Consider the following 10460-nt stretch of genomic DNA (forward strand, 5'->3'; position numbering starts at 1 on the left):
ATTCAGGTTATCAGTCAACCTACCAGGGTATTTACAAACAGCACAGGAATGAAATCATCAACATGTATTGATCACATCTTTACTAATGCTGCAGAAATGTGCTTTAAAGCAGTATCCAGATCCATCAGATGTAGTGATCACAATATAGTAGCCATATCTAGGAAAACCACAGTTCCAAAGGCTGGGCCTAATATGTGTTTAAGAGGTCATACAAAACGTTTTGTACTGATTCCTATGTTGAAGATGTAACGAATATCTGTGGTGTGTAATGAGGCGCAACCAGACACTGCACTTGACACATTTATGAAATTAGTTATGCCAGTTACTAACAAGCATGCACCCATTAAGAAAATTACTGAAAACTGTTAAATCCCTGTGGATTGATGAGGGATTGAAAAATGGTATGGTTGAGAGGGATGAGGCAAAGGGAATGGCAAATAAGTCTGGCTGCACAACCGATTGGCAAACATACTGCAAATTGAGAAATTATGTGACTAAACTGAATAAAAAGAAGAAGAAACAATACTATGAAACAAAGATAAATGAAATAAAGAATGATAGTAAAAAGCTTTGAAGCACCTTAAATTACATTTTGGGAAAAAGGCCAACTCTGCTCCATCATTCATTGAATCAGATGGCTCATTCATTACAAAACCCACTGATATTGCCAACTACTTTAATGATTTTTTCATTGGCAAATTAGCAATCTTAGGCATAACATGCCAGCAACAAATGCTGACACTACACATCCAAGTATATCTGACCAAATTTTGAAAGACAAGAATTGTACTTTTGAATTCCATAAAGTGAGTGTGGTAGAGGTGAAAAAAGTATTGTTGTCTATCAACAATGACAAGCCACAGGGGTCTGACAATTTGGATGGAAAATTACCGAGGATAATAGCAGACGATATTGCCACTCCTATTTGCCATATCTTAAATGTAAGCCTACTAGAAAGTGTGTGCCCTCAGGCCTGGAGGGAATCAAGTGTCATTCCACTATCTAGGAATATTAAAGCCCTCTTTACTGGCTCAAATAACCGACCAATCAGCCTGTTACCAACCTTTAGTAAAGTTTTGGGAATAAATGTATTTGACCAGATACAATGCTATTTTACAGTAAACAAATTGACAACAGACTTTCAGCACGCTTATAGGGATGGACATTCAACAAGCACAGCACTTACACAAATGACTGAGGATTGACTGAGAGAAATTGATGATAAAAAGGTTGTGGAGGCTGTTTTTTTAGACTTAAGTGGTGCTTTTGACATTATCGATCATAGTCTGCTGCTGGAAAAACGTGGTGTGTGTTACGGCTTTACACCTCCTGCTATATTACAGATAAAGAGTTACCTGTCTAACAGAACACAGAGGGTGTTCTTTAATGGAAGCCTCTCCAACATAATCCAGGTAGAATCAGGAATTCCCCAGGGCAGCTGTTCCTTACTTTTTTCCATCTTTACTAACGACATGCCACTGGCTTTGAGTAAAGTTAGTGTGTCTATGCATGCGGATGACTCTACACTATTTGTTTATTTTTTTTAAACCTTTATTTAACTAGGCAAGTCAGATAAGAACAAATTCTTATTTACAGTGGATTAACTGCCTTGTTCAGGGGCAGAACAACAGATTTTTACCTTGTCAGCTCGGGGATTCGATCTAGCAACCTTTCGGTTACTGGTCCAACGCTCTAACCACTAAGCTACCTGCTGCCCACTAGGTTACAGGCCGCCCCTATACACATCAGCTACTACAGCGACTGAAACAAAGAGCTGCCGTTAGTTTCAGAATGGGTGTCGAGGAATAAGTCAGTCCTAAATATTACCAAAAAAAACTAAAAGCATTGTGATTGTGTCACGATCGTCTTGATAAGAGAGAGAGGACCAAGGCGCAGCGCGTGAAAAATACATCTTCTTTTAATGAAGGAAAAAACAAACACTTACAAAATGAACAAAACAAACGATCGTGAAGCTAAACCTGAACTAAGTGCACACATGCAACATAGAACATAGACAATTACCCACAAACACCTAAAGCCTATGGCTGCCTTAAATATGGCTCCCAATCAGAGACAACAATAAACAGCTGTCTCTGATTGAGAACCAAATCAGGAAACCATAGACTTTCCTAAACACCTACACTGAACACAACCCCATACATACTAAAAACCCCTTAAACAATACACACACCCTAAACTAGACAAAACACACAAAGACAACCCACCCCAGCTCACACCCTGACCAACTAAATAAATAAAAGAAAAAGGAACAATAGGTCAGGAACGTGACATAACCCCCCCCTTAAGGTGCGAACTCCGGGCGCACCAGCATAAAGTCTAGGGGAGGGTCTGGGTGGGCGTCTGTCCACGGTGGCGGCTCTGGCGCTGGTCGTGGTCCCCACCCCACCATAGTCACTACCCGCTTTCGTAGCCTCCTCCAAATGGCCACCCTCCAAATTAACCCCACTGGATTAAGGGGCAACACCGGACTAAGGGGCAGCACCGGACTAAGGGGCAGCACCGGACTAAGGGGCAGCACCGGACTAAGGGGCAGCACCGGACTGAGGGGCAGCACCGGACTGAGGGGCAGCACCGGACTGAGGGGCAGCTCCGGACTGAGGGGCAGCTCCGGACTGAGGGGCAGCTCCGGACTGAGGGACAGCACCGGACTGGATGGCGGATCCTGGCTGGCTGGCTCTGGCGGATCCTGGCTGGCTGGCTCTGGCAGATCCTGGCTAGACGGCTCTGGCGGATCCTGGCTGGACGGCTCTGGCGGATCCTGGCTGGACGGCTCTGGCGGAACGGCTCTGGCGGATCCTGGCTGGACGGCTCTGGCGGATCCTGGCTGGACGGCTCTGGCGGATCCTGGCTGGACGGCTCTGGCGGATCCTGGCTGGACGGCTCATGGCTGGCTGACGGATCTGGCTGCTCATGGCTGGCTGACGGATCTGGCTGCTCATGGCTGGCTGACGGATCTGGCTGCTCATGGCTGGCTGACGGATCTGGCTGCTCATGGCTGGCTGACGGATCTGGCTGCTCATGGCTGGCTGACGGATCTGGCTGCTCATGGCTGGCTGACGGATCTGGCTGCTCATGGCTGGCTGACGGATCTGGCTGCTCATGGCTGGCGGACGGATCTGGCTGCTCATGGCTGGCGGACGGATCTGGCTGCTCATGGCTGGCGGACGGCTCTGGCTGATCCTGTCTGGCGGAAGGCTCTGGCTGATCCTGTCTGGCGGAAGGCTCTGGCTGCTCCTGTCTGGCGGAAGGCTCTGGCTGCTCCTGTCTGGCGGAAGGCTCTAGCGGCTCCTGTCTGGCGGAAGGCTCTAGCGGCTCCTGTCTGGCGGAAGGCTCTAGCGGCTCCTGTCTGGCGGACGGCTCTGAAGGCTCATGGCAGACGGGCGGCTTTGCAGGCTCATGGCAGACGGGCGGCTTTGAGGGCTCAGTACAGACGGGCAGTTCATGCGGCGCTTGGCAGACGGACAGTTCAGACGCCGCTGGGCAGACGGGCAGTTCAGGCGCCGTTGGGCAGACGGGCAGTTCAGGCGCCGTTGGGCAGACGGGCAGTTCAGGCGCCGCTGGGCAGACGGCAGACTCTGGCCGGCTGAGACGCACTGTAGGCCTGGTGCGTGGTGCCGGAACTGGAGGTACCGGGCTACGGACACGCACCATCAGGCTAGTGCGGGGAACAACAACAGGGCACACTGGACTCTCAAGGCGTACTATAGGCCTGGTGCGTGGTACCGGCACTGGTGGTACCGGGCTGAGGGCACGCACATCAGGGCGAGTACGGGGAGAAGGAACAGTGCATACAGGACTCTGGAGACACACAGGAGGCTTGATGCGTGGTGCCGGAACTGGAGGCACTGGACTGGAGACACGCACCACAGGAAGAGTGCGTGGAGGAGGAACAGGGCTCTGGATACGCACTGGAAGCCTGGTGCGTGGTGTAGGCATTGGTGGTACTGGGCTGGAGCGGGGAGGTGGCGCCGGAAATACCGGACCGCGCAGGCGTACTGGCTCCCTTGAGCACTGAGCCTGCCCAACCTTACCTGGTTGTATGCTCCCCGTCGCCCGACCAGTGCGGGGAGGTGGAATAACCCGCACCGGGCTATGTAGGCGAACCGGGGACACCATGCGTAAGGCTGGTGCCATGTAAGCCGGCCCGAGGAGACGCACTGGTGGCCAGATATGTAGAGCCGGCTTCATGGCACTTGGCTCAATGCTCAATCTAGCCCTACCAGTGCGGGGAGGTGGAATAACCCGCACCGGGCTATGAACACGTACAGGAGACACCATGCGCTCTACTGCGTAACACGGTGTCTGCCCGTACTCTCGCTCTCCACGGTAAGTACAGGGAGTAGGCGCAGGTCTCCTACCTGACTTCGCCACTCTCCCTTTTTGCCCCCCCCCCCCAAGAAATTTTTGGGGTTTACTTTCGGGCTTCCGTGCTAGCCGCGTACCTTCATACCCCCGGTTCCTCTCTCCGGTTGCCTCCGCTCTCCTCGCTGCCTCCAGCTGTTCCCATGGGAGGCGATCCTTTCCAGCCAGGATCTCCTCCCATGTGTAACAACCCTTGCCGTCCAAGACGTCTTCCCATGTCCATAAATCCTGTGTAGGTGGGTCCTGTTGCCGCTTGACACGCCGCTTGGTCCGATTCTGGTGGGTAATTCTGTCTCGATCGTCTTGATAAGAGAGAGAGGACCAAGGCGCAGAGCGTGAAAAATACATCTTCTTTTAATGAAGGAAAAAACAAACACTTACAAAATGAACAAAACAAACGATCGTGAAGCTAAACCTGAACTAAGTGCACACATGCAACATAGAACATAGACAATTACACACAAACACCTAAAGCCTATGGCTGCCTTAAATATGGCTCCCAATCAGAGACAACAATAAACAGCTGTCTCTGATTGAGAACCAAATCAGGCAACCATAGACTTTCCTAAACACCTACACTGAACACAACCCCATACATACTAAAAACCCCTTAAACAATACACACACCCTAAACTAGACAAAACACACAAAGACAACCCACCCCAACTCACGCCCTGACCAACTAAATAAATAAAAGAAAAAGGAACAATAGGTCAGGAACGTGACAGATTGGGACAAATCATTCACTAAACTCTAAACCTCAACTAAATGTTGTAATAAATAATGTGGAAATTGAGCAAGTTGAGGTGACTAAACTGCTTGGAGTAACCCTGGATTGTAAACTGTCATGGTCAAAACATATTGATACAACAGTAGCTAAGATGGGGAGAAGTCTGTCCATAATGAAGCGCTGCTTTACCTTCTTAACAGCACTATCAACAAGGCAGGTCCTACAGCCTATAGTTTTGTTGCACCTGGACTACTGTTCAGTCGTGTGGTCAGGTGCCACAGAGGGACTTAGGAAAATTGCAATTTGCTCAGAAGAGGGCAGCACGGCTGGCCCTTGGATGCACACAGAGAGTAAACATTAATCATATGCATGTCAATCTCTCCTGGCTCAAAGTTGAGGAGAGATTGACTTCATCACTACTTATTTGTGAGAGGTAACGACATGTTGAAAGCACCGAGCTGTCTGTTTAAATGACTAGCACACAGCTCAGACACTCATGCATACCCCACAAGACATGCCATCAGAGGTCTCTTAACAGTCCCCAAGTCCAGAACAGAATATGGGAGGCGCACAGTACTACGTAGAGCCATGACTGACCATAACCTGTTGTTGAAAAAACATATGTGTTATAGCTTTTCAGAGCTAGCAATCAAATAAAACCAATATAACTCAAAGGGTTTTCTTTAATGGAAGCTTCTCTAATGTCAAACATGTAAAGTGTAGAGTACCGCAGGGCAGCTCTCTAGGCCCTCTACTCTTTTCTATTTTTACCAATGACCTGCCACTGGCATTAAACAAAGTATGTGTGTCCATTGTTAGTGGAATTAAATAATTCCTCTAATGTACTCATTAATTAAATTCAATCTGTCTATTTATAAGAATTTGTAAGATACTTATTAACATAAAATAGACAGGATACATCTTATTAAAAGTAGATAATAGTGTTTATTCTCGGAGCACGCTGCCATTTGATCATAAACACAGGTTTATATACAAGATATGACGTCATAGGTTACAGAATTAAGTCTCATTGTCCTGACAAATAGACTACTCTCCATCTTCCATACTGGGTATGTAGATTTATGTAGCCCTCATGATGTGAGCTATAACCTGTTTCCATGAGCTACACAGGGACTTGCATAAATGTCTTCCACAATGGCTGCTCTTAGTCCTAAACTGCCAAGGAGTCAGAGGCCCCATTTGGTCTACATAGAACTCCACTGAGACTTCCTTCCCAATCCCACTCTCACTTCCTGTTTATCCAGATCAAGTGATCTCTTATGCTTGGTTAATACAAAATCCTCTCTAACTATGTGTCAATATTACCCTCTGGCCTTCTTGGGGTTCATGGTGTATCAGGAATATGGCTCCCACAACCAAACAGCTCAGGATGGACCGCCCACCTATAAAGCCCCACCCTCTCCCAGAGAAAACATCATCAGCAAGAAGCCAGACACACTTTCACTTCTATGAACAAACACAGGAATGGAATGACGGGAAAAGGAAATCTTCATCCGAGAGATGGCCCCCGGAATTCTGTTAATTCCAGTTCTCCTCTCGGACACTGTGCTTGTTCGACAGTGTCAATGTGTCTTACCCTCCCGCAGTGTGATATGAATCCGGGTAACTCTTTCAGCTAGCTGTTACCAGGAGTCCTTGGTATGGTCCCCCCAACAGGCCTCAGGGACTGGATTGAGTGACTTCACCTGTAATTCACCTGTAGTGCATAAAATCTTGGACATACAGGTTTGGTTAAACAAACAACCTTTTCATGTAATTAACAATACTTCTTTCTATTTCTATATCTGCTTATTTAGCTAGATTTTTTTATTTATTAGTTTATCATCCAATAGGCCACATCCTATCCTAGACCACAACTTACCCATCCCCCCTTTGTTACCTGGCTCTGCCAATGACTTAGGTAAAATTAGTGTAAATTATCCTTATGTCTGACATTATCATGTAGGAACGCCCCTTTCATTCGCCGCATGTCCAATTCTCCCTTGGGCGTCCATTCATATCTATCCTTTTCCAATTCTCTGTCAAGTGACTTATCTACTTTAAAAGGTATCTGTGCTGCTTATATATGTTCTTAAATATATATATATTTATTGATTTAAACCGTATCCCTCTTCTCACCTATCTTATTTCACAGCCTACCTTGCTCATGTCCTGGTCCCCCCTCTCCACTCTGCTCTCAAACCTTCAAGATCTCAACAGTGCGTGGCAGACCCCTCTGTCTGCCTTTTTCTCATAATAGTCAATAACAACTATGTGTTCCATCCAAATATTAACTAAGTGTCTCACTGTTTTGGCTTTGTCTAAAATCATGGATTTAAAAAAACAACATGTCTTATAGTGTCAATCTCTAAAGTCCTTACATAACCTTAATCAACCTATCAATAATCCTAAATCATCACATATGCCATATACCCCTGTCAATTTTAATACTATTTAAATAAAAATCTTCTAATGGCCAAAACAAATGGTAACCATATCAAATCCTTTCTTTACTAATAAGCTCTCTCCCCCAGGAGTCCACTGTAATTTATTTAACAATAACATTGGTTAACCTTAAACTCAGTCTCATAAATAATTAATATATGTTTTACAGTGTGGATACCTTATCCACAGTAAATTACCACTCCTAAGAACTAAAACGTATTTTTTTCTCATAAATAATTTTAATGCTTATGTATTTTCCTGCCCTATCGGCTTAAAATATCTCCTGTCCAAACCTCAATGTATCATATCTTCCCTCATTTATTATTGATGACAAAGGGGATTTTTCCTGTTGTAATACCAAATCAATAATAGTCAATAAATTTACCTCAAAACTAGTATCCCAAATGACCACAAATGCATTATCTTCATGGCCCTCCCCTGAAGCTGATCAGACTTCAAGAGACAGCCATGATAAAGGTCAAAGGTTATACCACCCCTGTATAGTCATGTTCCTAGACATTTCAAAGAACCCTTTATCCTTAAAATCAAAAAATTCACTTGTGTAATTAAAACTCAGAAGATAAAAACTCATAAAACTCCATATGTGAGCATGCCCCTTTAAAATACCTTTGCACTAAAACAAATAGTCCTAACAAATGTTTTATGTGTGTATATTTGCAAACCTTAATGAAAAAAACAAAAACCTTTCAGGCCCTTTCCAATTTGGTCGTTTATGGCCTCAATCTCACTCCTCAATCTCAAACTCAATCTCTCCCCAAGATAATAGTCCCTTTAAACATTCAAGAAGACAATAAAACTCGCACTCTCCCAGGAAAAACACAAAGCGCCTAACTAGCATTCACTGTGCTACATCGATTCAGAAACTCAAAAGTGAATTATTAACCAAACCTAATGATAATTTCCAATTTACCTCAAATCATTAATCATAAGTTTTAAACAACGTCCATGTATATGCCTACTTAAGTGACATGCTAGCCTTAGATGCAATTAACCTGATATTTATTATCTAACCGTATTACTTTTTTCCTCTGTCGCAAATGTCGTACATTTCTCAGTGTAAGAAATCAGTAATTTAATCCCAGGTATTTAATAAAAATGTAAACGTATTTTCCCATGGCTCCTTCAACTTACATATTTTAGATAACTTCCATCCGTCCCGGAAGAAGGAATCCTACTTAAACACACCAGAATACAATGTTTATAATCAATAACCATCAGAATCCATTATCACTATGTTTTACGATTCAGACATTCAGATCTCCCTTCACACAGGTGAATATAGTCCAATAAACACCATAAATCAATGATGCCCACCTAGCGAATCTGTTGCTAGTTTTTAGCATCTTTCCTAACTACCCTGACGATTTACAGCTACTATTAAAAACATATCTGGAAATGTTTATCAACTTCTGAAAAGTGACTCAAAACAATAATGGACGCATTTTCCTTCTAAATGACACAAACACTTTTCTCTGCCACACCCCAGTCACAACATCATTGCCGTAGCGACAAAAGTGCCTTGTGAGTGATGTCATCAACAGGCGCTCAACCCAGACCCAAGCCGCAACGACTTTCAATGAATTGTAAATAATTGTTGGCTGTCTGCAGCAACAGTAGTACGGGTTCGATAAACCAAACCTAATTTATCACATCTGTTGAATCAGAACTTACAACATCTCTCAATCAAAATTGTACTGCCAGAAGTACAGAAAAGAGTGTACCTGAACAACGGTCAAACCAATTTAAATAACGTTATTGTTTATCAAACGTAATGATGCAGTTTTACGTTATTCCATAACGAACCTCTAACAACTTACTCTGAAAATTAGTAGCCTACACAGCAACTAACTCTCTTCCTTACTCACACCTAAATCACTGTCAACTTTACATATTCTATTCCTTTTTCCCAATGGGCAAAAATATATATAACCCCTCTCATTTCCATTTTTTTCCTTACCCCTATCGTAAGCTTAAAAACCAAACTTTATAACTTCCTCTTCTCTTTGCTCTTCCATTAAACGCTGGTCTCCCGTTAATACCGGGACCTCCTTGGAGGATTTACTACCCATGTTTGTTAAATCCTTGCCTTTACTAGTAGTTATGGTATTATCACCTATCTATGTCTTTCTATTTATTTATTTATTTCTCTATGTGTGTGTTACCACTTCCTACCGCTCTCACGATCTAGGTGAATATATTTCTATGTTATGTGCGTTTTACCGTTACCTAGTTATAATCTATGTGTATGAATTTATATGATTCTCTTCCCTGGAAACTTTATCTATAGCGTTGTTATTGATCAGACATTAGATCTCACTTTAAACTATCAGTTATTAGCCAGGGGACTTACTTCCCTGGTCAAACTCTGGTTGTATTTATCCAATCTCACTTCGCTATATTAAGTTTCCCTCCCACCCTTTTGGATATTCCCTTTCAGTATTGAATAGGATCAGTTATTCCGTTCGCCTAGGATTACCCTGCCTTCTCACCTTCTCACCTAAATAATCCTTACGGCTTGCAAGGCCAGGATCATTTAAGGCCAATATTTTTTTTACGGTAATGCACCCACCATAGGTCTTTTCGGACCTATAACTCCCTTCCTTGTATTTCGGTCATACAAGTAACCCACAATATGTTTGGAATATCCGAAGTTACTATTATTGATAAATGCTAAACACGTTTAGAATTTAAAATCAAAGATAACTTACATCATACCCCCCACATTCGAGAATAAAGACTATTTACCTTCGTCTTGCAGACTGGGAAAAGCAATGCCGGTTTGATTCCGTCACCGTCTCTGTCGACCTCAGATATATATATACCGGCCTGTTTTTTAACCTCAATTCAGAGGCCAGGACTTTAAATAACGGGTCTAGACCCG

This window comes from Salvelinus namaycush, chromosome 28 (assembly GCF_016432855.1).
Source record: "Salvelinus namaycush isolate Seneca chromosome 28, SaNama_1.0, whole genome shotgun sequence".
Classification (NCBI taxonomy): Eukaryota; Metazoa; Chordata; class Actinopteri; order Salmoniformes; family Salmonidae; genus Salvelinus; species Salvelinus namaycush.